Source organism: Lissotriton vulgaris, chromosome 7 (genome assembly GCF_964263255.1).
Source record: "Lissotriton vulgaris chromosome 7, aLisVul1.2, whole genome shotgun sequence".
Taxonomy (NCBI): domain Eukaryota; kingdom Metazoa; phylum Chordata; class Amphibia; order Caudata; family Salamandridae; genus Lissotriton; species Lissotriton vulgaris.
Window position 1 is genome coordinate 1585271253 of NC_141695.1, and position 23158 is coordinate 1585294410.

The window sequence follows — 23158 nt, forward strand, 5'->3', positions numbered from 1 at the left end:
AACAGACTAATTTGCATATAGCCAGGTTCTTAGCTTGGATGGTGCAGTGAGCTAGAAAACGGTGTTGGATCTAGCCCTGATCTCTTGACTGGGTGAGAGTATTCTGCTTAATTCAGAAACTCTGTCCATCAACACCCCTTGTTGTTAAATATTTTGTCCACCCTAAGCGTGGAAGGGGATACTCAGATGTGAGTCCCTTGCTCATTGCACCATCAGGATTCAAGCAAGCCAGGCCGACGACGGCTGAAATGCCAGAAACCGGTCCCCGGAAGCTTGTTTCCTTCCCAGTGTAAGAATTGGCTTGGTAGTTTGGTTTGCCCTGTTCCCATCATGCACTGGGACAGTAACAGGCTAATTTGCATATAGCCAGGTTCTGCGCTGGGATGGTGCAGTGAGCTAAAAAACGGCATTGGATCTAGCCCTGATCTCTTGACTGGGTGAGAGTATTCTGCTTAATTCAGAAACTCTGTCCATCACCACCTCTGGTTGTTAAATATTTTGTCCACCCTAAGCGTGGAAGGGTATACTCAGATGTGAGTCCCTTGCTCATTGCACCATCAGGATTCAAGCAAGCCGGGCCGACAACGGCTAAAATGCCAGAAACCGGTCCCCAGAAGCTTGTTTCCTTCCCAGTGTAAGAATTGGCTTTGTAGTTTGGTTTGCCCTGTTCCCATCATGCACTGGGACTGGAACAGACTAATTTGCATATAGCCAGGTTCTGGGATGGTGCAGTGAGCTAAAAAACGTTGTTGGATCTAGCCCTGATCTCTTGACTGGGTGAGAGTATTCTGCTTAATTCAGAAACTCTGTCCATCACCACCCCTTGTTGTTTAATATTTTGTCCACCCTAAGCGTGGAAGGGTATACTCAGATGTGAGTCCCTTGCTCATTGCACCATCAGGATTCAAGCAAGCCGGGCCGACGACGGCTGAAATGCCAGAAACCGGTCCCCGGAAGCTTGTTTCCTTCCCAGTGTAAGAATTGGCTTGGTTGCCCTGTTCCCATCATGCACTGGGACAGGAACAGACTAATTTGCATATAGCCAGGTTCTCTAGCTGGGATGGTGCAGTGAGCTAGAAAACGGTGTTGGATCTAGCCCTGATTTCTTGACTGGGTGAGAGTATTCTGCTTAATTCAGAAACTCTGTCCATCACCACCCCTTGTTGACAAAACAAAGCCAGCACATGAGGAAGTAACAGGAATGAACCGTATTGGATCAATACAGTACTTTCCTGCCCTTTTCCTTTGACACAGAGTAAGGTAACTTACTGCACTGGGACACAATTTCAGTAAATATGCCCCTGAGGGTGTACTCCCATCAGTGACAGAAAAATCACTTTTCAACTTTGAGATATGTAATACCGATTGGCATTGCTAATGCTTGCATCTGATTCTACTTGTATCATAAAGATTTTAGCAACTAAACTCCAGTGCAGGAGCCACCCAATCCACGAACCCTTTTGTCTCTCTGCACTTCTGTTTAGGAGGAGTGGACCTCGCCCTTTCGTAAGAGACTGTGGTTACAATGCAACATAGCCTGTCTGTTAATTCTCCTACAACACAAATTCAAACACATCATTTGCAATTAATTGATCTTATTACCTCATCATGCTTTTATGCTGTCACCTAGTTAGCCGTTTTTATCAACAAGGCCCCTGGTTGTATGATGTTACAACGCATACTTTTACAACACATACCTTTACAACACATTTTTTACAATGCAACATCCATTACAACGCATTCCATTACAACGCATACTACCTTTACAATGCATACCATTACAACACATACCATTACATTGCATGTATGGTAAGTATTGAATAGTGTAGGGGTAAAAATTACTATTCTAACTCCAGGGGGTGCAACAGTAGGGTAAGTGTTGGATAGTGTAGGGGTAAAAATTACTATTCTAACTCCAAGGGGTGCAACAGTAGGGTAAGTGTTGGATAGTGTAAGGGTACTATGCGCTGTGATGGTATGCGTTGTAATGGTATGCGTTGTAATGACTGCGTTGTAATGACATGCGTTGTAGTGTTATGCGTTGTAGTGTCATGCGTTGTAATGGTTGCGTTGTAATGGCATGCGTCGTAATGGATATTGCGTTGTAAAAGTTTAGTTGTAATGGTAGTGCATTGTAAAAGTTGCGTTGTAAAGGTTGTTTCCCCGTTTACAATACAACTTCATGGTGGTCAATACATTATTAATGGAGCAAAATATTAACTGTCATTCCTTTCTCATATTAAAAGGGATTTTTCTTCCTTTTCATACTTTCATTGATTTTCCATTTCTTTAGCTTTTATGTAGGATTCAGGGGTATATGTTCTGTTATTCACTAGCTTCTTAGTGTAGATGTGCTTCAAATTATTAACTATGTGGTTTTTTTTCCAGCCCCTTTGTTTTGCACGTCACTCTGAGTGGCTTCATAAATCTCAGGTGAAGCAATGCAGCCCAAATCGATGTGTTGCCTTCCTCTGCACAAGGGAGGTATTCCATAAGCATTGCATGGGTCTTCCCATGCAACTCCCATGGTTTTTGATGCACTCCCAGATTTACCAGAACTGATAACCCTGGGAATGCGCTAAAAAGATACACCTGCCTCGGTGATGCGCAATGAGGAGAAATATCTTTATTGCTCCTCGTTCCTTCCTCTTTCTATATACGCTGCATTCTGCAGCACCCATAGACTGAATTATTTGCCTCTCATGATTTTTTTTGTGCAGGAAGGTGGCTCTTCCTGCATTCTTCACCATGGTGCAAGGGTGCCTGTGTTGGAGCCAGGCAGCCAACAGGGACAAGGACAGGAAGGCGTTGTATTGTTTCAAATATGACACATTCCTGCCCATTCCCTGCAAAACAGCGCAGCAAAGCGACTTGATGCGTTTCGTTAGTGTGCCATAAAAATTACACTAAGGTTTCACCTGAAGCAACAAACATCCACCAAAATGGGCAAAAAATTAATCCTGTGAAAGGAGAAGTGATGATCTATATTCGCTTAGGTAGCACACCATCCGGAGGGCCACACAACAGGAGGTTTGGGACCCTTGAACAGAAAACAATAACACATCAAAATCACAATAGCGACAAGGTTGCGGCAAACAGAAAGATTTTTTTTAATCCCCTATATAATAAAATACAAACTAATCACCAAGAGATATCGGAGTCTTAGCTATAAGATTTATAACTGGTTCATGACAATTTCATTTAAAAAAAACTCTACTTGTTCTTGATCAATTACGACTAGAATGTTTTGTGATGTTGGACGTGATGAAATTAATTGAAAATTGGAAAATAGAAATGCCACTTTTGAATGTCACTATAATTACAGCACCAGATGCAGCACGTGTGTTGTCCTTAGCAACCAATTAAATTGCAGATATTATCAGGTGGGCACGATTTACACAAGGTTGCTCATTATTTCCAAAAAACTATGACCAAACAGAATGGGTAATGGCTTTGAGAGTGAATCACTTAAGTAATCAGATGTATATTGATAGAGGGTCTCGGATTAGAATGATGTACTCATAACCGAGATAAAATAAAATGTGCCACGCTCAGAATTATGTTGTTATTATTTATTCTTTGTTGATGAGTAAATCAAAACTTCTTTCTATTTTTTCTGTGGCAGGCTTAGCCATTACTTCGCGTGGAAGACAAAAAGTACCGAGGCTCGGAACGGGGTTACTTTTTAAATCTAATGACTTAATGCTGGATGCCCAGAAACCAGTGAAACGCCATTCTCTGCTCACAATTACAAATGGGGCAGAACATTCCGATCCATACACAAACCACTATTTGTACATACATTAGAATCATGTGTTGTGTGGTAAATAAACATCAACTACTCTAACCTCTCCCCTGCAATAATACCAATTAACTTTTGGCAGCTCATACCTACGGAAATGTACCTGGGAACAATTGTCCATGAAATATTGAGGTGTGCAAAATGTGGTGCAGAAACCAACAATTCCACATGCAATTCCACCTATGATTGGGAAAACTCAAAACCACAGTTTGTACTTGGTGAATAGCACACCACAGAGTTTTAGTATTTATTAATTGGTATTTACTACATGTGATGAATACCTTAAACAATTCCAGTCCACTTGTACTAAAGACGATTGTGGTGCGCTTTATACAACCCAGAAGATGGGGCCGCAAGCTAATGCAAATCAATAAACTGGTATAGAATTAGTTAGGTTCTGAAAAGGAACATACAATTGACATTGTAGGCCTTGACTTTCATTCCTATTAATAGCCTGCCAGGTACCTGGGCCAATCAGTAACACACATAGAGCAGCCAGGTCTCCATCATTTATGGATCTTCCCGAAGAGGCATGGGGGCCCTAGCAGCCCTTTCAGCCTCTCTGGCTTCTACTAGACCATGTAGTCAGACTAGAAGTCATTGATTTGCTTGTTCATTCCTCTTAGTCATTACTCTCAATGGTTCTGAAAGTGAGAAGTTGGGGAAACTTCTGAATCTTCTGGCAGCACAGTGTTGAATTTTAACAGTAAGATGGCCGTTAGGAAAATAATAAAAGCATGTGGGATATCTATCTGCTTCACCAGCCTTGGATTAGACTTCTTCTGATGCAAACCAATATGCAGAGACCGACCGCCTGTAGCTAGGTTGGAGATCGAAGCTAACTTGAATGCAGCGGACCAGAGGTAACCCAAAACTGCCTAGTACATGCTCGCTACCTCTGATCGCGGAGATGAATAACTCTGGAATGGCAGCAGCACCCCGATTATAACATTTTGTTGAATATGTTATGTTATGTTATGTTATCTTCTGTTAGCGCATATTTATAGAGCGCGCAGCTACTCCCTGGAGTGTCCCGTATCACAGGGGGATTTTTTTTGTAAGATTCCTGTATCTTTTCGCCTGGTATTTCAATCATGGATCTTGCCTGCTTTCAGCATATGCATCCTCCATGTTAAATACTGCCTCTTAAAGTATAGATGTGACTGATAACTCCTTTCCCATTGCTACTCAGAGTGAGGGCTTAGGCAGACCATGCGAAGGACGAAGCATCCTCTGATGGCAAGCTTCTACCCCATGAAAATGCTTCAGTTTAACTTGCTACAGTACTGTAAAGGTTGCCTCGACTGACATCGGCCAGAATTGTAGTACTGTTGCTTTCCCTTCATTATCTACTGTGCCATTGTTGATGATAATCAAGGTTTTCCCTCTTAGAACTAGCTTTGCATTTTAGCTTGCAAGGGATATGATTTAGTGATCTGCCTTTATCCAGCTGCCATGTTCAGCTTAAATGCCTCCTGTTTATATGCATAACCCACAGAACCATTACCTGCAAAAGCTCTAGAGTAGGCATTAGGGTTGAGCTGATAGCATGCAAGGAAGAAAAGCTCTATTCTGAAACAACGTATCCCAAACCAAGCCCGGAGATCTTCAGAGAAATGATAGCAGACAATGCACAAAATATGGCTCTTAAAACAAACTGGCAGATGGCAAAGTCAAAGTTAGCAAAAAACAAACACATATTTAACACAAACAAAGAGGACCAAGATGAACAGCTAAATGTACTAACAACAAAGAAATCACAATGCATTTAGTTTGGATACACTTTAGGATTCGGATGAATACATTGAAGCTTGGGACATTCTGTCATCTGGCCTTCTGTTGTTTCATAACACAGTGGACAGGAGGCAGCGCGTTTACAGGTGTCTGAAAGACAATAACTTAATACATTAGAGGTAGAGACTAAAATGCTGGCCTATTGAGGGTTGTGGATAAAAAAACCCAGATCAAGGTAGAAATAATTAACTTTTGTGTCTGCGAAAACAGAGTAAACCGACTAAATGCAAGTAGCCAACGAGGCAAATGAATGCGTTTTATGAACCCATTGGGTGTTTGAGAAAGTCATGGCAACCTTGTTTTCAGTAAACTCTCCGAGGGGCGCCCTGCCAGGCCTGCCACGCCGGCCAGACTGGGGATCCAAATCCAGTCCTTGCATAAAGGTACAAACCTGCCGGGATCCTTTTCTCTGCTTGTGCAATCTCTCTATCTTTGCAGTCATCCATTCTCTCTCTCTCTTCTCTCTCAAATCACTTTCTCGCTACCTTCCGCTTCCCTCCCTTTTTTGTCCCTTGTGGCCTTACTTGCTCTCTGCCCTGTAGCTGAGGAAAGTGACAGAAGCACCAGGCGCGCCCCTGGGCTTCCAAAACCGGCCTCCAAGGGCTTCAGCCCACTGGGGAAATGCCCAGTGGAACAAAAACCCTGTCCGGCCCAGCTCATTGAAGGTCCAGAAACCACAGAGCCAAGCACGTGGTAGCATCGAGCAAAAGATCAAACAACCCCAGACCACCTGGCAACCAGAAGATAAGAGAGTTCTGAATGTGGAGTCATTTGACTTACAGACACTCAGAACGGAACTCATTCTGCAAAATAATGCACCCTACCCATGCAGCCTCTATTGAGAAGTAGTACAAGCTACCGGGTCAAGATTCAGCTTCTGACTAAAGATTCTGCTCTAGGATGAGTGAGAATATGTCTACGAGATGGCATTCACAGTTGTCAGAGTGGTTTAAGACTGGGACAGCTTTAAAACAATGCTGCGAACTACAGTTTTACTTTCATCACTGACGATGTCTGTCCAATATATATGACAGATTTCCTTTTTTGCAATTTGTCCATCAGTTTGTTCATTATGCTATCTGTCTCTATCCTCTACATATGTTCGCAACTTCATGTTTATTACTCTCCCTCGTTTGCAGTATGGATTTCTACATGTTGATGTCTTCTAAGCATGTGGTAATTCTCTATTCAGTCAATAAGAGATCCAATTACAGCCATTGTCAATTATTTTGCTGTTTTGTCTTTTAATGAACACGGCTGGGTTGCACCACCAGTGCAATGCAGATGTCAAGAAAGATCATCATTTATTATTAACCCTTCACTGTTAATTACCGTCGCCTGTGATTTGTACATTTAATTGGGATGACATGGAACAGTCATGTTCTACTGAATTTATTGTAAGCTCTGGTTGAATACCTGATGAGCTTTGTTTGGTTGTACACACGATATATGAAAATAAGCTAACAATATGAAGTTTTGCCATACTTTGCATACGTGAAAGCCTGTGATGGTGCCTTATCAGATGTACACTTTAAGCAACATAGTGCATTTGCATACAACTACCTTCTCCTTAGATCAATAACACCTCATGCTCTACCTGGGAAGCAAGGGACAGTGGATGGAACCTTCACAGGTATGCCCAGTAAAACCATAACACAAACCTTTAGTTTTAGGAAATTAGGAAGGACTTTTGGATTTCCAATGTGTCGTTGTACACCTTGGGGGTAAGGTCCTTGAACTCCAGCCCCATTTCACTGAGCTGCGACAGGTATAAGGGGACATAACTGAACACATTTCTGTCAGATAGGCACAACTAGCCATGCAGGCTCTTTTTATCCTAGAATAAAACATAGGTTATCTCCTACTGTTTCCGAATACTCGTCTAAGCTTATGTTTTACTCTCATTTGCAATAATTGTTTTTATTTTCTATGCTCTAGATTAGTATCTGAGAGATTTTAAAAATACTACTGTGATTTTTTTTTACTTCTTTTAGGAAAGCGGGCAATCATGCACATATTAATGAACCCTACGGGGTCTCTGTCATGTCTGAGTTAGTATCTGTACTAGTTCCACCTTGTGAACTACAGTATGCCACTGAAATGGTTGGTGAGGCCCCTTTCAGATTTCCCGGCTCTGAAAATATGTCTGCTAGGTAAACAACAGTTCCAAGGGCCCAAAAAAATCTAGCTGAGTATACATCAGGGAACCTAAATAATCGAAGGTGCTTCCGTATTATCCTGATGCTGGATTGTCCTGCATGAATTGTGAACTTCATGGTGATTTACACATGGAAATTTACCCTTCAACTTTTGAGTCACTTTACTTTTTTTGGCTATTTCCAAAATCGGAGTGTAAATGTACTCAAAAGTCTACACTTTCACGTCTCAAAGCCCTAAAAAAAAGGTTGTGAAACCTAACTTACAAGTGTAAGTTACTACTTTATAAAAACACAGTATTAGCTCTCGAATAATACATGGCCCGCCCTTGGCACTGTAACACCTTCCTTCGGCAAATAATGGAGGACATGATGTAAAAGTAAACCCCATATAAAATAATGTCCAATATAATTAAATGTAATTATATAAAATAGATATAAATATATATAATTGAACTTTGTAAACATATAAAATATAATACATGTATTAATTTAAATGTAAACTATTTTAATTATTTTTTTTTCATTTACAGTTTAATGTAATAATGAATGTTATTAAAATAAAATCAAATTCCTTATAATTAACTCTTTACATCACTTTGATAATTAGTCATTCATAATAATAATAACATTTACTGTTTTGATTTCAGGGTAATTTATTTTTTAATTTTACTTCAAGAAATATATATTACATCTAATTTAATATGTTTTAAATAATTTAATATTTGATTAAAAATTGAGTTAATAGTGCTGTAGCATTTTTTTATTTAGATCCACATTTAAAATAAATGTATACAAATATTTAAATTATTATTTCATATAAAAAATATTTTAGCAAACTTATTCCAAGTTGAAAAAAGTTTCTACTTTTCTCTATATGTTACCATGTGGAGATATATATCCCAAAGGTGGAGCTATTCCTATGGGAAAGTATACAGAAATGTCTCTGTTCTTTACTATGTGGAAATCCCCAGCCCAAAGAAGATTCTGATCTTGGCCAGATTACCTTTTTTCAGGCATTCAGGTGTAGGGGTCTTCCTTAGTTTCTATCTGGATAAAGACCCAGGTCTCAAGGAGCAGGTCATTGCAGTGGTGTCTGAACGTTAGTGTTACATTTGGTGATTTAGGTAAATACAGCTATTAGCTCCCAAACATCTGAGGGCACAAGTTATGTGAGACAGAAATTTGACAAGTAATAATTATGTCATTGCTTGCTAATTTGGTCTTCCGGCTGGTTCTATTCAGAAACTCCTGCACACCCAAAATGGAGCTCTCAGATTGATGTGTATTCTGAAGAAATGTGAAACTGTCTCTGAGGCTTATTGGCTCCTATCCCTCGATGGACAAAAAATCAAAGCTTCCTTCTTTGCTAACAATGCATATTATTAACTTATCCCCAAGTGCACTCATGATAAATCCTAAGCCTGGGAGTAATTGTAAGTATGGCTGAGTAATCAAGGTAATTTCAGAAATTCTGAGTTACTCTTTGATGGGGACTTATCAATAACCAGTTTATGCCAGCTTGCATAATTAAGAGTAGTTTGGGGTAAAAAAAATGCTACAGCAAAACTGTAAGAGCTCTTGTAGCAGCACAAGTGGCTGCTTGTGCTGCTGTTTGTGTTCTATTTCATTTAGCGCTTTTTCCTAGCGCAAAATTGATCATTGCCTTCATTTTTGATGTATGTGTGCATTTGAGCTAAGAAACTAGTGTTGAATGCAGGGAGGAATGTGATATCTGCTTAAGTAGAATTATATTAGGTCATGGAACCTGATGTTTTCACCAGCCTTCACTGTTTTAGTTGGAATGTGATCTTTTGAAATGAGAGACAGGTGGAGCAGTCTGAAGGTGGAGGCTAGGATGGTTCTTGGAAGACTTCCTTTTCATTAACAAACATCAAGGAAATGTACATTGGTTCAGGAGCCTTATTCACTGAGGGAAGCTATGCTTTTACACTAGCGACGGGATAAAAGAATGACTAAATCTATTGAGGAAGGACCTTTTAAGACAGTTTTTGCTGAGGGAGCCAACCTTTCCCAGTTTTAAAAGAGACTTTATTAGAATAAAAGGTACACAATGTTGAAAAGGTCATACAAATTAAGCAAAGATAAAAGAGATAAAAGAAATTACATCAGAATTAAGTAAAATTAAGAGTCAGTGCTATAAGATTTGGAATTAAACATGTTTGGTAGGTGTATTACAATATTAACAATCAATCATATAAAAAGGGGAAAAAAGAGAAAAAAGAGGAATGTTAAGGAGGCTTCAAAACTTCTTGTGCAGCAGTTGATCTCACAGTAGAACATTAATCATCCTATCAATACATTGAGTGACAAGGGACCATAACAAGAGTCTTTTCAGAGGGAGAGAAGGGGGTATACAAAGGATTTATCTAATCGATGATTATGACAGACTGCATGCCACCAAGCCTGAAAGGACAAAATATAAAAGTCTTTCCAACGTTTTGTGATTTGCTGAAAAGCAACTGCTAAGAGCAGGTCTAAAATACACATGTTTAAAGAACAACTATCCCAGTCATCTGATATGGAATCTAAAAAGATGTTAACAAGGGTGAAGGGAACTACACGGTCAGAAATCTTAAGTAGTTGTTTCCAAACTTTTTCGCAACAATCGTGAACAAAAGGACCGGACAAAAGTAGATGCCTTAAATCGGCTCATTCTTGGAAGCAGGACCAGCAAGTGTCTGGTAAATCCTTGTTCATTTTGTGTAGGGTTGTGAGAGAGATGAGGAGTCTATTATAAACAATGAAAAGTGTTTGGGTGGTGTTAGCAGCTCTCAAGGTTTTCCTAAGTTTAGACCAAATTCTAGACCAGGTAGGTAGGAACCAAACCATTGATAGGTCCCGCTCCCAGGCTAATCCTACATTTGTTTTATCTCTAGAGTTAGGGTATTTGTGTAAAGAAGAGTAAATGATGGAAGCTCTAGGTTTTGTGGAGACGAGATTATAAACATGAGTATTGCAATGCGGGGTATTCGGGGAAGATGATGGAAAATAATTAAAGGCGGTGTAGAGAGCTTCTTCCTCCACCCGCAGGTTTCACCTGCGCCTTATCCCTGGTGGTCCAATGGACCTCTGTCTCCATTCTCTTGCTCCGCTTTTTCTCTTCTTTTTTACTCATTTTTTCCCTCACTTCTATCTCCCCCTTCCCTCTCCTTTTGGGTCTTAACCTCCATTTTCTGTTGTTTTCCCCTCATTTCAAATTCCCCCCCTTCACTCTCCATTGTCTTTCCTTCGTTATTCACTCGTTTTGTCCCCTCATCTCAATCACCCCCTTTCACTCTCCTGTGTCCTCTGTGTCTTTCCTCCACTCTTTCTTGCACTTTTGCTGCCTTATTTGCACTTTCCTCTCTCTTGTTGCCTTTTTCCTTTTACCTTTTTTAGCCCATTTTTCCCCGCTGCTGCTGCTCTAGTGGCCCCTCCCCCAAGCACTACCAGTGCGACTGGCCCAATCCAGCTTCCCTCCCCGCCCCGCCTCCCAGCTGTTCATCCCTCCCCAACCCCTACTTAATGACGGAAACTGCGGGGCGGCAAAGGCAACCTGTCTATGCCCGTCTGCGACCCGACTGCGACCCGACTGCGACCAGCGCCAGAAACCCTGGATCTCTGCACCGCCAACACTATGACCCAGCGACACTCCATGCTCTCAACCCAGGCCGCAACAACAGCTGCAAGCTAGCATCACCAGCCCACACCCATGGACACTTCAGCTATCTCCGCTGCCGGCACACCTGCAGCACCGCCAAGACCACTGACCCAGCGCAATCCACCTGCAAGAACACAACCAAACTGAAGACCCTGCAATGCATCCTCCTCAACATCCAATCCCTTCACAAACACGCCATCGAAATCTGGGAGCTCCTCGACAGCACTACCCCGGACATAGCATTCTTTACTGAAACCTGGACCAACACCACCTCGGGACCGGACATCGCCATCGCCATTCCACCAGGATATAAGATCTCCAGGAAGGAAAGCCCCACCGCCCTGGAGGAGGAATCACCATTGTCCACAAATCCACCCTCCGCCTGGGCACACTCCCCGACGAGCCCACAGACCTGATGGAACACCTTCACTTCAAGATACTGGCCAGCCCTACCTCCACTCTCCATCTACCGACTCCCCGGACCCCGCGGACTTTTCACCAACTCCATCACGGACATCATCTCCCCGCATGCCATTGCGTCCACCAACTACACCCTACTGGGAGACCTCAACTTCAACCTCAACAACCAACTGGACCGTAGCACCACATCCCTCCTGGACAACCTCCACAACATTGGACTCCGCCAGATCGTGACCAAACCCACGCACTCAGCAGGACACACCCTCAACCCCTTATTCACAACAGGAAACTCCATCACCTTCAGTCACACCACCGAAGTCCCATGGACTGACCATCGATGCGTCCACTTCACCTTCGGAACACATACCATCCACAGACACCAGCACCTGCTCCCACAAAGAAACTGGACCAGAATCACCGACAAAAGTCCATACGCCCACTTGCTGCTGCCTCGAAAAGGCCTGAAGGAACACTAAATCCACAGAAACCCACAACAACTTCAGAGCCACCTCCAACGCCCACTACCAACTCATCAGAAAAACAAGGAAAAAAGTGATTGAAGACAGAATCTCCACTCATGCACACAACAGCAAAGAACTCTTCATCATCATCATCAAGGAGTTCGCCCAACCCACCAGTGAGTCCACCAACATCCCTCCCTCACAAGACCTCTGCGACAAACTCAGCACCTTTTTCCACCACAAAATCAAGAGCATCTATGACAACTTCAACGAAGACAACCAACACACTGAACCCTCACCAACCACCCCGACGCCCTGAAGCCAGCGATCGACAACTGGACAGCCCTCACCACCAAAGACACAATGAAAACGATTAAGTCAATCCACTTTGGGGTCCCCACCGACCCCTGCCCCCACCACATTTTCAACAGAGCCACCAACACCATCGCACCCATGCTCTGCCACACCATCAACCACTCCCTGGCAATTGCCTCGTTCCCTGACGACTGGAAACACGCTGGGATCAACCCCCTCCTGAAGAAACCCTTGGCGGACCCCACCGACCTCAAAAACTACAGACCCATCTCCCTGCTCCCGTTCCCAGTGAAAGTCATTGAGAAAGCCATCAACAGCCTACTCGCCACATTCATCAAAGAGCACAACATCCTTGACTCCTCCCAATCCGGTTTCAGAAAAAACCACAGTACGGAGACCGCCCTCCTTGCTGCAACAGACGACATCATTACCTTACTGGACGAAGGAAAAACAGCAGCCCTCATCCTCCTTGACCATTCAGCGGCGTTCGACACAGTCTCACATCCTAATACACAGACTCCACGATTCAGGGATCCAAGACAAGGCCCTCGACTGGATCCGCTCCTTCCTCTCCGGCAGAACGCAGCGGGTCAGACTCCCCCCTTTCCTCTCAGACCCTACACCTACCACCTGCAGGGTCCCCGAGGGGTCCTCCCTCAGCTCTACACTCTTTAATGTCTACATGGCTCCGCTCACCCCCATCGTCAGAACCTACGGACTCAACATTGTGTCATACGCAGACAACACCCAACTCATCCTCTCCCTATTCAACGAACCCAACACCGCCAGACACAACTTTTGAGAAGGCATGGAAGCTGTCGCCAAATGTATGAAAAACAGCTGCCTACAACTAAACACAAACAAACGAAAGCCTCAATAATTGACTTACCCAAAGTAAGCCTTTTGTCCCCATACTTTCCAGCAAAAGGGTTTACTTTTAATCAATATTAATTTATTGTGCCATATACGAGATTAAAGAAACATTTTGCGACTGTTAAGGACATGTGAAAAGACCGAATCTATTAAGTGACATGAGTGTTTAAGGATGGGGGTGGATAAATGTTGGGGTTTGGGTGTAAATGATATGTTTTCTTGGAAGGAAAATGGGGATAGATAACACTGTTCAAGTAAGTATGGGAAAATTGATGCCTCCCTCGTCTTTGGGACGCATAAGTTTTGATAACGATAAACGGGCCTTCTTGTGATTCCAAAGAAAAGAAGAGAGTATGAAATTGAACTTCTTGAAATATTGAGAAGATAAAGCCAAAGGGATGTTAGTAATAATATAAAGAATAATAGGCAATAACATAATTTTAATACTATCCAGGCGTCCCCACCATGACAGATAGAGAGGGTGCCACCTACTAGTCAAGTCAGTCAATTTCGAAAGGCAGTTCTCTTGATTTGTAGAGATAGAGGTTTTAACTGATGACGTGAAGTGCAGTCCTTAATATTTGATGCGGCTGGACTGCCAAGAAAAATTAGAGCGAGAAAAATCTTCATTAAAGGTGAATTTGATAAAGGGCAGAATTTCCCTTTTATCATTATTTAATTTGTAGCCAGAGACAAGAGAATATTGAGGAAACTTCTTCTGTGAAAGCAGGAAGGGACGATTGAGGATCCGAAAGAAAAATTAGGATATCATCAGCATATGCAGCAAATTCTACTTGTAAGGAGTTGGACTTGAAGCCATGTATTTCCTGGTTCCGATGTATTTTAGAAAGGAAGTGTTCTAGGGCTAAATTAAATAGAAAGGAGAGAGGGGACAGCCCTGCCGAACCCCTCTGCCTAAAGTGAAAGAAGGGAAAGAGAAGTTATGAACAAAGACTGCCGCTGTGGGATGAGAATCGAGAAGGGAGATGAAAGAAATAATCTTAGGACCAAATCCAAAACATTTGAGTGAATGAAAGAAAATTGGCCAATGAACTCTATCAAAGTCCTTCTCAGCATCTAAGGCTATTGCAGCAAGGGACTCAGAGAAATGATATGATTTGGATAAAATGTCAAAAAATAATCGGGTATTATCTGTAATATATCTTCCTCTAACAGAGCCGGACTGTTCCCTACCAAGAAGATCCAGAAGGTAAGATTCTAGTCTCAAAGACAAGGCCCTAGAAAAGATTTTATAATCTATGTTCACCAAGGAGATGGGTCCATAGTTCTTACAATAATGTAGATCCTTGTTTTCCTTGGGGATGAGACAGATCAGAGCACCAAGGAAGGAACCAGAAGCCTCCCTCTTATGTAGAAAAGAAGAAATGAGAGTCCAAAAGTGTGGGAGAAGTATGGGATAAAAATGAAGATAGAATTCCACAGTAAATCCATTGTGTCCTGGACCTTTATCTTTTTTGAGTGTGCAAAGTGCTTTTTGTAATTCAGCTTCTGAGATGTCCACTTCTGAAGGGGCCAGATTTAATTGTGTGTCAAAAGTGTTAGTGATATTGGAAAAATAGGGGCATATTATCAAGGGGGTTTATCTCCGCTTTTTTGGCTTTAAAAGCCAAGAAAGCGGAGATAAAATTATCTCCCTATTACCTAGCTGTCGCTAACACCAGTTAGCGGCAGCTAGTAGGACATAGCGACCATCTTGGGCCCCACTTTGCATGTCAGTGATATTTATCACTAATGACATGCAAAGTGGGCGTGCCAAGATGTTAGCGACTGGAAACAGTCGCTAACTTCGCTATCTCCTATTACCAACTTTTGGAGATATTCGCGCTAAGCGCGAATATCTCCAAAAGCTAACACCTGCCCTGAACAGTTCTTAGCCATGTTATCCAATGGGAGGTGGATAACATGGCTAAGAGCATTAGCTCGGTAATGCATAAATATCGCGAACTTTTCAGCGATATTCATGCATTGCGGCCGATTTTTATCGCATTTGCGATAAACCTTGGTAATACCAAGGTTTATCTGCGATAAAAATCGCCGCAGCTCATCTGTAATTTTTTGCCTCTAACCAAGCAATAGCGATAATTATCGCTATTGCTTGGTAATATGCCCCATGGTCTTATATTTGAGATTCTGAAGGAGAATTGTCCGGTGTGTATAAAAAAGTATAAAACTGATAAAATTTGTGTAAAATCTCAGTGTCTTTGAATTTAAGAGAATGCTGAGAGTCAAAGATTGATTCAATGTTAAGTTTATAATGTTTGATTTTGAGGTAATTAGCTAGGAGTTTACCGGATTTATTTTGACTCCCGTAAAATTAAGCGTTGGATTTTAAAAGATATAATGAAGCATTATCTGTAGACTCTTTATTAAATCTGAGTTTAGTGTCAATTAGTTTGGGGAGACAGTCTGCAGATTTGTTAGGCAAATATGAATGTTCTAAGCTTTTAATTTTGGCAAAAAGATTGGCAGATTGTTTCTGAACCATTTGTCTCTTTTTGGAGACATAATTAGGATAAAATATTTTGCTGTTGCCTTAAGAGCGTCCCAGATGGAATGAAAGGGTAAAGTACCTGATTTATTTAAAATAAAACATTTGTTCAGAAAGGAAGTAAAGGAGAAGATAAATGTGGGATCAAGAAGAAAGGAATTGTTAAAATGCCAGCGGTTGGGTAGAGGAGGTTTGTTAAGAATGTCTAGTGAAATAAAAACTTGGGCATGGTCAGAAATTAAAATAGAACCAATTTCAGCGGACTGTAAGGGTTATAAGAGATTATGGGAAATTAAAAAATGATCTATATGTGACTAGGTCTGGTGCATAGGTGAGAGATATGTGTACTCTCGTGTGACAGGGTTGCAATGTCTCCAGTCATCTAATAATTTACGTTGTTGGATAATGTGCACAAAAAGTTTGTGAGCTTTGTGTTATGTAAAGGAAATCAGGGAGCTGCGGTCAAGAAAAAGGTCCAAAATTTGGTTACAATCCCCTGCCAGGATAACATTTTCCTGAGGATGATGTGAAAGGGTTTTGGCAAAGTTAGACCAATATAGGGAGTCACCAGAAGTTGGAGTGTAAAGATTACGAAGAGAAATGGGAGTTTTCTCAATCATCAAATCTGTAAACAGCCAACAACCTGTGTCATCATGAGTTTAAGAGAGTAATTTGAGGCTTAAAGATTTACGACACAGTGTAGCAACTCCATCGCTTTTAGCATCACCCAGGGAGAAGAAAACAGAGCCCAACTAATCTTGTTTCAGTTTCAAAGACTCTTTTTCATTGAGGTGAGTCTCTTGTAGGAGAGCTATGTCAGCACCAAGCTTCAATAAATGTGTGAGAACATGCTGTCGTTTGATAGGGGAATTTAAGCCTCGAACATTCCATGAAATAATTTTTAATGGCATAAGGACAGCAGTGCGAAAGGTTGAGACATTACAATATGTACAAAAATAGACTAACACTAAACATACCATGTAATTCCCAAAAAAAGATAAATATCATAACATTTGCTTGATCAATGATGTGAGCAGAGTAAAGAAAATATGATGAAACAGTGGTGACAGAAAAAGAAAGTAAATAGAAGGAAGAAGATGAGATGAAAAAAGGAACAGAAGACATAAATAAGCAGAGAAAAATAAATAAGCAAAGAAACATCCATACCTATAAAATTCCAAAGGAGGGTTGGGGGAAACCACATGGAAGGACAACACAGCCTAACTCCATCCACGAGACACACAAACCAGCATAATCAACGAGATGAGGAACAAAGGACAGGCATGGATAATAGGATATCTGGGAGGAAGATCGAAAAAAAATGTTAACTGTGGAGGTCAAACAGAGCAGTTAAACAGAACAGTAAAAAAAAAGTGAGAGAACACCGTCAACAACTCCTTGATAATCATGGGATGAACAATTCAGAGCTTAAGCAGAAAAAAACTAAAGTAGTAATAAGAAACAGGAGGCGAAGGGCCCCATGGAAGGACAACAAAACCAAACTCCATTGATGAAATACATGAACCATTATAATTAATGAGAAAAAGAACATTGGAAAACCTAAATGATAGGGTATCAGGGAGAAGAGTGGAGAAGACAAGTTAACTACGAAGGTCAAACAAAGCAGCAGAAAATAAAAACAGGACATTAAAAAAACGAATAAACAACAACAACAAGTCCATGACAAACATGGGATGAACAATTCTGAAACTGCTGCAAAATCCTAAATTATTAATTAGAAATGGAAAGCGAAGGATTCAAAGTGTCCATTGTTTCTCACTTGCAAGAGTTTATAAAACTTCTCAATTTGCTGGGGTCTTCGTAGGATGTCGTGCTATTTCTGTATGTAACTTTAAAAAGGCAAGGATGAAAAAGGCTGTAGCGGGCTCCCAATGAATAGAGATCTGGTCACATGCTTAAAAGATCCTTCCTTCTGTCAGCCATACTCTTGGCGTAGTCCTGGGAAAAGAACAGAGCATGACCGGACTAAGAAAAACGGTAAGAGATTTTGCTGCTAACAAAACTTTGAGAAGGTTGGTATACTAATATAGGATAACTCCTCTCGGGTGTCATGAGGAGGATACCATAGTTGGCAAGCGACCTAATCGATGGGCACGTTGTATGGTTAAGGATGAGGCTTCAGGAAGTTTTAGGAGATCTGTAAGGAAGTTCTTGAAGAAAGTGAGAGGATCCGATCCTTCCACATTTTAGGCAGGACAAAAATGTGAAGATTATTCCTCCTTTTTCGGTTTTCGAACTCTTCAACTTGCTTTAGTAGAGCTGATACATGAGTCTGAAGAGTTGCGACTTTAGTTTCAGTTGTGCTAAAAAGACTTGATGTTCTACTGTTACCAAACGCTCATCCATTTGAGACCATCTGTCAGTGAGATATTGCAATTTATTATTTGTAAAGAGCGCGAAAAGCGAAAATTTCTTCTAGCAAGAAGTCTAAAGAAGTAGGGGGAGGAGATTTTGTAGGGGAAGGCGTATCCTTCTTGAGACGTTCTGTGGAGGCTTTCCCTAAGGCCGTTGAGCCAGAGTGCGTATCAGGGATAGAACCACTCTTAGGAGAAGAGGCAGCTATGGAAACATCTATACTGCAAATTTAGAAAAAACTGTAGAGTGTTTAATAAAATGTTTTTGTTTTTCAGGCTTGATACAGGAGTCAGAGTAGCACTATCTCCCCAAATGGTTGACAGAATAATAAATATATAGATACACCACAGTCCCACAAAAGCAGTGTAGCAAGCAAAGTCGGTCTATTGTAAAAAATTATGCAGCCTTTAGAAAACTGACATGGATTTTAGCCACTCCTAGCCAGTTGAAAGGGGAACAGTCGGCGTTCATCTCCCCAAGGAAAAAAAAATTAAAAGTAAAGAAAAATATGCCACATATCCATTATGAAACGTAGTAAAAACCATTCAAAGTGGCCTTAAAAGCGAAGGAGGGCATACCTTGCAAGTCCCAGAAAGTAGTGTTGGGCAGGAGACATGTGCAGAAAAAATGCCCCGTCTTGAACAGGGTGAAAGGCGGTGGCTGCAAGTCAAAATGGCCTGCTTTCCTCAGGATAGAGAGAAGTGTGTGGCTGCAGCGCTAATTAGAGGCTTCTGGTAATGAAAAAATGCTTGTCTTCAGTAGCGCACCGCAAACAACACATTCCAACACTCATTCTGGCACTCGGGACATGAAGACGGTGAGGCTCATTTAGCGTGGTCAGTGCCGACCCGACGAGAGTCACAGAAGGGTCGCCATCAGCCCCAGGTGCCTAGCCATGCCCCCTGAGGGAGCCAACCTAATACTGAGGTGAGCGGCTTGTGACAGTGATACTTTTTAACTAGAGTTTCAGAGGTGAGCAGCTGTGGATTAAGTGAGCGCCCATTTGTGCTGCAGAGAGAGCTGTGCCTTTGCAAGTTTGAAGCATGTTGGCTTTCTTGTTGGTGAGTGTTCAGCTTGCGAAGCTGGAAGCGGTCGAGTTCACTCATCTATTACTTATGTGTCTGCCTCCTCAGACTCCTGCTCGTGCATGTCTACCACGTTTAGCTGAAAGCATTTGAACTCACACACCTGTTATTTGCACATCTGCCTCAAGCGGCTCCTGCTCATGCCTGCTGCTCCTGCCTGATGCAAGCTGCACTGCCTATAGAAACAGGTGTGAAGCGTATCATATCCCAGAAGCAAGCCCCATCTCCTATGCTCTGTCTCTTGTGTGTTTAATGTAGGTCAGTGATTTTGATGGTTTGGGAAGGATTCACCACAAGCACTGCTATACCTGGCATAAGTGAGGTGATGAACGAAAAGCAGTAGCCGATGGGTCACGCGCACCATGACCTAAGATAGAAACCTAGTTGCGGGGCTCCACACTGGACATCGCGGCTCCAATTTCAGCGGTTCCAGCGCCGTTTTGTTCATCTTGCAAATGTATTCCTGAAGCGGAATACCTACTCTCCTGGAGAATGTCTCTGCAAACCTTCATATCCCTGAAATAAGTCACATTTCCTCACGTGGCTGTTTAGTGACTTTGCAGCTGCCATTTTGTTTTTCTTCCGGAATGGTTTTTCTTCAAACTTTGAATGGAATGCACCCTGGACTGTTATTTTTTATATGATTCTCTGCTACTTTTGTCACATTACCCTTAACAGAGCTGTATCCTTATATTGGAAAGTCCAGTGAATTACTCCAATTTTGTACTTTCTGCAATAATTTACGTCCCCAAAAATTCTTTCTTGTCCTAAGACATGCCTTTTCTTGGTCTTTGGTCATACTGTTTCATGGGTAGGAGTAAAAATTTACTACACTTCTCACAAAAAAATAAGTGCAGCAATCTACGGTCTTTTCTCAATTCCCTGCCATTTACAAATAATTCCTCCCAGCCTTCTGAAGAATTTTCGCCAACGACGTTCTCACGTCCTTCAGATCCACCGAACATGGCATCCAAATCCCAACTACCTGCATCTACTATCAAAAGAATTAAACAGAATCCTCCCTCTCCTTCCAAAACTACTTCTCCTGTGTCTTTGGATATCGTTTTGGAGGAAATTCGCGCTCTATGACCATTTATTGAGAAAACAAACCTTCAACTGCAAACGCTGGATAATAAATGGTCATCTATGGATTCCTGCATCTCTGTGGTGGAACAACAAATCAGCGAATTGCAGGACTCATCTTCCAAAATTTTCAATTTTTGAGAGGGAGGTCCTGCAACTAAGAAGAGCTTTTGAAGATCTTGAAAGTAGAAATCGCCTTAACAACCTTCGCTTATACGGTCTTCCTGAGGGTCTTGAGGGTGATGACCTAGTAACATATTTTACTTCATTTCTTCCACAGCTCTTGAACCTTCCTGCTACAACCAAATTAAATATCCAACGAGCTCATAGACTTGGTTCACATCTACCCTCATCTGCTCCATCTAACCCTTGCGGAGTAATACTCCTCTTTCTGCAATTCAGGGATCTCCTAAAGGTTTTAAATGCAGCTAAATCCATGAAACAGATGAACTGGCTTGGTACAAACTTGTTTATCTCTCAAGGTGTTTCCTCAGCCACCGCTAAACGACACAAAGAATTCCTGGACCTTCGTCCTGCTCTTCGGTCTCTGGGTGCTCGTTATGGCCTATTTCAAACAGGCTTATTTAAAGTCACCTTTATGAACAAAACCTCTACATTTGAAGATCCTGCTGATCTCAGGAAATGTATTCATTCTCATTTTTCTTCTTCGATGGAGATCGCAGGTCCTTCCCTGAATACTTGACTTTATTCATATCTTTTATTATTTCTCTTATTGAAACATGTTGCCTAGTTACATTATACTTTTGTTTATATGACCTTTTGATTCTTATTGCAGGTTCTTCGGATCCCATCTTGTACCTGCCTGATTTCCCATTCCGATTTAGGTTTCATTGATGTTCCAGTGTGGTGCGATGCCTTGAGTTGGGGGTGCCGTCCTTGTTGTCCGTTGCCACCTCTCATCTTTCCCTTGTGTTCCCCTGTAAAGGTATGTATTACTGTCATCATTTTGGCATGTACTGTCTCTTCTTACTTTTTTCCCTGTTTCTCTTTCTTTTTTAATGTCTTCTTTCCTATCTTTTTCCTGGTGTCACTTCAACATTTTCTCTCTTCAATATTTTCTTCACAAACTCCCTCAACATATCTCATTGCTTCATCTCTTTTCCTTCCCTTGACATCATTCCAGTGAACTCTACTGCCTTTTCCTTCCTTCTCCTCTCTCTTACATTATTATGTTACTGTTGACCATGTTGCTCTGTATATATTCTGGATTTTTATTCATTCAGAGTTATATCATGGATTTGTAAAAGGTTTTATTAATCCAATCAAAAGACAGAGAATATTATCTCATCTTGAATCTTACAATCCTGACTTGGTGCTTTTACAAGAAACCCATCTCATAAAACCCTAAGCCTTAAAATTGAAAAGGGGCTCGGTTGGTTCTGTCCTAGTATCCCCCACTTCATCTGAAAAAAACGGTGTCATCATTCTGTGTCATAAAAAACTGAAATGTAGAATTCTATCACAAGAAACTGATAAAGAGGGGAGATGGTTATCAACTAAGCTACTTATTATTAACATTTCTTTGACTGTATTTAATATTTATGGCCCTACGCAACCAGAATATTCCTTTTGGCCTACGATTACGCAAACGTATTCAGGTTAGAGATGATCTCTTTATTCTTGGAGGCAATTACAATCAAGTTGTTGATCCCTTTATTGACCACAAACCCAAGGTTAGTTTCATCCCTCATAAATCCTGTAATATAATGGATAAACTGCTGGCTAATTATCTTAAATTTCGGAAAGATTGTACTCTAATTGTCTCTATTTACTCTTCCGATGGGAAGCTTATCCATAAAGACAAGTATATCCTTTACCAATTTTTGTTATTTTTTAAAGACTTATACTCTCCGGAATCCCCTTCTTCAATCCCTCTTATTCAATCTTATCTTGATAATATCCCTGCCCCATCTAATGATTATCTCAGTTTCTCTAAACTTGAATCAGATCTATCTCTTGAAGTAATTTATACTGCCCTAACAATTCTAAAGAAAGGTAAAACTCCTGGCCCGGATGGCTTTACAGTTGAGTTTTATTGACATTTTTCTACCGTATTACTCCCTAAACCTCTCCACCTTTTTCATTCATTTTCTCTCTCCGATTTTTTTAATTCACAAAGAAGGTCAAGATCCTTTGTTTTGTAAAAACTACTGTCCTATATCCCTTGTTAATATTGGCAATAAGTTATATGCTAAATTGATTGCATTAAGACTGGAACCCCTTTTTCCCTACTTAGTTGGTAAAGAGCAATGTAATGAAATAAAATAAATACCAGTATTTGTTAGGCACACAGCTACCTCCGAAGTGGTGTCCCGGCGCTGGGGGCCCTCGGGAAGATTAAGTGAGCTATTGCCCAGAGTCACATGGTGCTGGGCTAACCTGCCGCCGGCTATTGACCCTTGAATCCTGTAGTCTCGAGTCAGGCACCCTTGCTGCTGCGCCACACCTCTTCCACTATGTGGCTTTGTCAAGGGTAGGCTTACCTCAGATAATTCTCGATTATTCCTTAATGTATTAAATAAAATTCCTTCTCTCTCCCTAGCAGCTATTTGCGTTGATGCTGAAAAAGCATTTGATAGGGTAGATTGGTCTTTTTATT